Here is a 6000-nt window from a genome sequence, read left to right on the forward strand (position 1 = left end):
GTTCCAGGCTGCAGCGAGGCCAGGTTGGGGTCGGACCGTGGTCCCAGCAGGCCTCACGGTCCTCAGGGCCCAGGGACCAGATGAGGCTGCCTTGTCTGTGCCTGGTTAAGGGCTGGGCTCAGTCCTCAGCCTCTGGTCCCGGCCCCCTGGCTGCAGATGGCCAGGGCAGGTGGCAGCAACGGGGCCTGGAGCCCTGGGTCTTGGGTCAGGCTCATCTGCACGTTGACCGAGAACTCCTGAGCCTCCCCACCCCCCCGCCCCAGGCCAGCACAGCCATGCTGTGATTTGCCAGGACACTCCCATCACCCCAGACAGCCCTGGCTCATTTATTTTAGGTCTCTCGGTCTGACTTGCCAGCTTGACAGATAAATTGGGTGCAGGCCGGCAGGGCTCTATTCTAATTTCAAGCAGTGGCGTCGGATACCTTTGCACAGAAATTGTTCCGTCAGGAAGCCCCGCGCTCTCTAGAGCCGATCAATACTTTGGGTGGACCTTTTTCCCAGGTGATGAATTGCCTGTCTGCCAGGCCCTCCCCAGCCTCAGCCTTCCTGCCTCTGTCCTACCCTTGGGCTTCTCCGCGGGGGGAGGAATGGAGAGTCACCGGGTAGGGTGAGGGTAGGGATGAAAGTGGGGCAGCGGAAGCGCCCCAGATCAGGGGTCAGGCCCACGCTGGCCGGCTGCCCTCGGGCATGTTTGGGCCTCTGGCTCCTGCCTTTTCTGTCCAGTGGGATTAGAAATGCCTATGTCTCAGATAGCTGAGGGCTTGCCACCTTGGGCCTTGGGCTTGGTGCTTCTGGGTCCTGTTTAGGCCAGGTGAGGTGGCGTCTGCCAAGAGGGGCTGCCAGGTGCCTGGGGCTGTCTCTGATCCCAAATTCCATGTGGTGCCTGTCTCCTGAACATGGCAGCCCTCCCCCGTGGCTGTGCTGGCCTTGACTTATTTTCTGGGCTTTTGTTGGTTTTTAGGGACCTTCTATTAAATCCATCCTCTCCTCCCCCAGCCATCCACCTAGTGCTGGTGAGAGTTTGGAACTCAGAATGCAGGAAAGGAGTTTCAGACTCAGGATAAACTCAGAAACCAGTGGCCATAGAAGATGCTGGGGAGGGGCACCTGGGTGGCTCCGTCGGTTAAGTGTCTGACTCTTGATCTCTGCTCAGGTCTTGATCTCAGGGTCATGAATTCAAGCCCTGTGTTGGGCTCCATGCTGGGTGTGGAGCCCAGTTTGAAAAAAAAAAAAAGTAGATGCAGCACAGGGTGGAGATTGAGGTTGTGCTGAAGGTGGTGGGGTGTGGTGAAGGTATTCCAGGCTGGTCTCTAGGCCTCAGGCCTGGGCCATGGGTGTGTAGGCTCCAGGCTGTGGGCTGTGTGTGGTAGGGCCAGGCCGCAGGCCCAGGGTCTGGGGCCAAGTCCCCTTTCCGTGATGTCCGTGCCCAGTGTCAGCATGACCCTGTGCAGGTGACTTGGTCACCCAAGAGTACATTTCTCCCTGGACGTCCCTTCCCACCCAGCCCTGGGCTGAGGCCCACTCGCTGGCTGGAGGGGGTCCGAACGCATGGTACGCTGGGGCTGGGCTGAGGGCCCACAGTGACCTCAGATGGTCCAGCTTTCCATTAGCCTGGGCCTCGTCAGGGCCCAGAGTGCAGCCAGGAGACATGTAGAAACAGTGTCCTTGGCTGGGCGCAGAGCCCTAGGATGTGTGTGTACGTGTGTGTGTGTGTGTGTGTGCGTGTGCATGTGCACAAGCCAAGGAGTCCTTTTATTCTAGGGAATTCTGATGGGGACCCTGATAGGTCACTGTGGGTATGGCTGAAGTGAGCAGGAGGCACGGACTTGAGGCCCCCTCCTCTCCCACCCCCAAGGCGACTCCTGGAAGCAGGTTTGAAACCCCCACGATGGGCAGTGGGTAGGATGGGACCTCTGGGGAAGGGAAAACACCTGTTCTGGGCCTTCCGGTCTGGGAGCTGGGCGTCTCGCTGGGTGCGGGGTTGGGGGTTGGGGTGCCTGGTGGGGGTGGGTGGGTGTGTCCCACACGGCTCCCCTGCGGTCCCAAGGCACACTGTCTGTTGTCCCTGAGCAACCAGCGGCCCTCCTGGAGTGATCTTGGGGGTCCACCCAGCCTCAGGATTGTCATCACTAATAGTCTCCATCATCGGAGGTCAGTTGCTGGGTTGCAGATTGCCCTGGGGAAATGGATGGGAAATGAAGGTGTTCACGTGTCTTCACAGACTCAGGCCCGGGTCTGGTGTGGGCACAGAGCAGCATAGCATATAGCAGTGTTGCCCTTGGGCCCCAGAGGAAGGTCTCAGGGTGGGCGAAGGGCTGAGGGAGAGGAGGGGGCACCTTTCCTCTGCTCAGCTCTGCCCCACTCTGCTGGGGCCAGGAGCCTGGCAGGGGCAGGAGTGCAGAGCTGAGGAGGCCAGGAGGCCAGGGTGGTCTTTCGGGGACCCACGGTGGTTGAGGGATTTCCAGGCCTCCTCCATGCCAGGCCTCGCTCAGGTACACCTGGTCCCATTGTCTGTCCCCACTCTGAGCCAGCCCTGTGTCCAGGGCAATGTGGTGCCAGGGGACTGTGTAACGTCAGCCTCCCTGGTGTGTGTGTGTGTGTGTGCACGTGTGCGTTTGCACTTGCACACATACACGGACGGGGTCCACTTAGACTGCTGGGCCTGTGCCTGAGCCCTGCCCTGGCTGCCATCTGTCAACCCTGTCTGGGGCTGTTGAGGGGGAGCCAGGGCCGGCCAGTGTGGGTAGAGGAGCCCCGGTCTGGGCCGGAAGCCCTGCCTTGTACTGGTGCTGGGGACCTGGCACGTCGCTGCCTCCTACCCTGGCTACCGCAGTGTCTTACCCTCAGCCGGGTCACCGCGGTGGCAGTGGGTTATTCTGTCACAGTTCTGGAAGGCAGAAGAAGTCTGAAAAGAGTATCACCGGGCTGAAGTCAAGTGTGGGCAGGGCGGTGCTCCTTCTGGAGGCTGCAGGGGAATCTCTCCTGGCCTCTCCCAGCTTCTGGTGGCTGCTGAGATCCCTTGGCTTGTGGCCACATCACACCAGTCTCTGCCTCTCGGTCACACTGCATCTTCCTCGTGTGTGAATCTCCCTCGGCCTCTCTCTTACAAGAATGCATGTGATTGCATTTAGGGCCCATCCAGGTAATCCAGAATGATCTCCCTCATCTCAAGATCTGTGATCTAATCACATCTGCAAAGTCCTTTTTTGGCCCCATAAGGTAACAGTCCCAGGTCCCAGGAAGGACCTGATGTCTTTGGGGGCCACCACTCAGCTTAGCTAGGAGGTGACCCAGCCCCCCTGGCTGTGGCTGGCTGCACAGTGAATGGGAGGTCCGTCTGTGGAGGAGCAGGTAGCCCTCGCTCCTTCTCTGGGGACAGGACTCAGGTGCCGCTCAGGCAGGACGCCTGCCCTCTGCCTCCACTGGGCCCCCGTCCAGTCTCGGCCGGACCGTGGGGCCTGGGGAGGCTGGGCCATGGTGTGGCCGGGCTGGCCCCAAGCCCGCATGCACAAGGCTGGCCTGGCTGCAGACATGAAGGGCCTGGCTGTGTGCAGGAGGCTGAAGGTCCCCACGGTGAGCAGCGCACGTGGCCTCCCTGCTGGACACATGGTGCCACTAGCAGGGAGTCCTGCCATCCCAAGACAAGAGCCACAAACTCCGAGGCCGGCAGGACGCAGCTGGGGATGCCAGTGAGGACGGTGGCGGAGGCTAAGTGCTTGGCCTGACTTGCCCTTCCCTCCTTTTGACGTAAACGATGGGCATGGAGAATGTGTCTCTGCTAAAAGGAAAACAGTAGCGGGAGTGTGGTGGGCACATGGCATCCAGCTCCGGCCTCACTGTGGGTGCAGGGCCGACCAGAGGCCTCGTCCCCGGGGGCAGCCCCTCCTTGGCTCCCCTGACCATGACCTGGTGGGAGTGTGGGCCTGGGCCAGCGATCCTCACTGTCAAGAGCATCCAGACATCAGAACTTTTATGGGAACCCTCTTGATTTTAAAATGTTGCTTCACATTTCTAACAAGCACCATGTGAGCCAAATAAAACATGGCCCCCATTGGCCACCTGGCCCCACTGGCTTATGAGAGGCAGAGGCAGAAGTGATTACGTTTGCTCCTCTGGGGGCTGCTCTTCTAGGCCCCCTGCAGAGGAGGGGGCTGTGTGCTCCTGTCGAGGGGGGTGGTTCCCGTCCCACAGAACCGCCCGATGGGCCACTGTGCCCTCCCGCCCTTCTTTGCACTGGGCCCCGGCTGAAGGAAGAGAAGTCAGACCACTCAGTGCCCGTGACCTTGGCTGCCCGCTCCTCGGAAGCAGCCCGTGCCAGGCCCCTGCCGGCTGCTGTCAGGCGGGCAGAGGAGGTACGCCGCCCTCGGGAGCTCTCTGCCCTGCCGCGGCCAAGGGAGGCCGGTGAGAGAGAGCGGGAGGGTGCTGGTGCTGTCTGCCGCTCCGTGTGGCTCCTCCACGTGGCCGGCCCGCGGTCTCTATACTCGGCGGCCCACAGTCTTTCCTCTGCTGACCCACTGCCCATTTCCGTCCATCCCGTGACATTGGCTTGAGCCAGGTAGGAGTTTTCCAGCCTTCTGAGGAGTCGAGAAGGGGCTGCCTCAGGAGTGAAGCTAGAGGTAGGCGTGCAGGGCCAGGAGCCAGGGGGCCAGAGCTGATGCTGGGACCTGCAGCCTGGAATGTTCCAGAGCGTGGATGGTGTCCTGTAGGCAGTGGGCAGCCCTGGGAGGAGAGGGGCCTGAGAGAGAGTTCTGTGTCACAGCCAGCCCACTGCGGTCCAGGCTGGAGGCAGAGAGTCCGGGGGGTTGGGAAGACAGTGGAGTCCTGTCAGGAGAGGTCACGGACGGGAGGTGGGCAAGGCTCCACTTAATGACAGGTGGTTCACCAGGCCTGCCCTGGTGACGCTGAGGCCTGGAGAGGGTGTGGAGGGGTGCTGACTTCTGGAGGCCAGCGTGGTGAGGCTTTCCTCTCCATAGTGGTTGACGTCCGTCTCAGTTTCCTGTGACAACCGAGACACATTACCACAGACATGGTGGCTTAAAACGACACAGGTTTATTCTCTTACAGTTCTGGAGGCCAGACATCCAAAACAGATCTGAAGGGGCTAAAATCAAGGTGCCAGCAAGGTGGGTTCCCTCTGGAGGCTCAGTGGGAGGCAGGAGCTCTTCCTGGCCTTCCCCAGCTTCTGGTGGTCACTGGCATCCCTTGGCTGGTGGCCACATCACTCTGGTCTCTGCTCCTGTGGTCACAGTTTCCTCTTCTGTAGTCCAGTCTCTCTCTGTGTCCCTCTTACAAGTACACTTGTGATTACGTTTGGCCCACTGGGGTAATCCGGGAGACTCTACCCATTTCAAGATCTTTAATGTGATTAAGTTAAGGATAAGTTGAGTGCCTTGAGCCATAAAGGGAACACTCACAGGGTCTGGGGATGAGGCTGTGGACATCCTGGGGGCTGTGATTCAGCCTATATGGTACTAAGTGTTGAAGCCTGGCGTTCTGTCGGAGTGGGGAGGGAGGCCCTTAGCTGGCTTTGCACCCTGAGCCCCAGGCCTGGGTGGTGTCTGGGGGCTTCTCTCTGTGTCCCTGAGCCACTCCCTGAGCCCTGTGGCCGGACGTGGCCCTCTCAGGTGGTGGGTGACCTGGGGGCTCTCATACGGGATTTGGCTTCATGCCCCGCCCGCCAGCTCAGAGGTGCAGCCGAAAGCCTGGGTGCCTCGGTGTTCCATTCCTCCTCCCCATTCCACCTCTGGGCTGTGCCTGCAGCTCAGGGACCAGAGGAAACCCAAGGACAAGCGCTTGGTTGTGAAACCCAAGGCAGCTGGCCCGGCCCTGGGCTCTGGGAAGCGCGTTTCGGAGCTGAGCGCACCCTTGGCAGAGGCCTCAGCACTCCCACCGCTCTGTGGCCGGCCCCCTGGACAGCCGGAGGAGATGCCGCTGTGGTGACGTGGCCTCATGCCTTTATGCACATGAAACAGATCGGAAGAGCTGTTTCATGTGCATA

The 6000-nt window shown here is 60.6% G+C and overlaps 1 protein-coding gene across 1 annotated transcript in view; it reads left to right on the forward strand.

Annotated features, from left to right (window-relative positions):
* The window catches only part of ADAMTS2 (ADAM metallopeptidase with thrombospondin type 1 motif 2), a 214447-nt gene that overhangs the window by 72706 nt on the left and 135741 nt on the right, over positions 1–6000 (forward strand). The window lies entirely within an intron of this gene.

This window comes from Phoca vitulina, unplaced genomic scaffold (assembly GCF_004348235.1).
Source record: "Phoca vitulina isolate PV1807 unplaced genomic scaffold, GSC_HSeal_1.0 scaffold87, whole genome shotgun sequence".
Classification (NCBI taxonomy): Eukaryota; Metazoa; Chordata; class Mammalia; order Carnivora; family Phocidae; genus Phoca; species Phoca vitulina.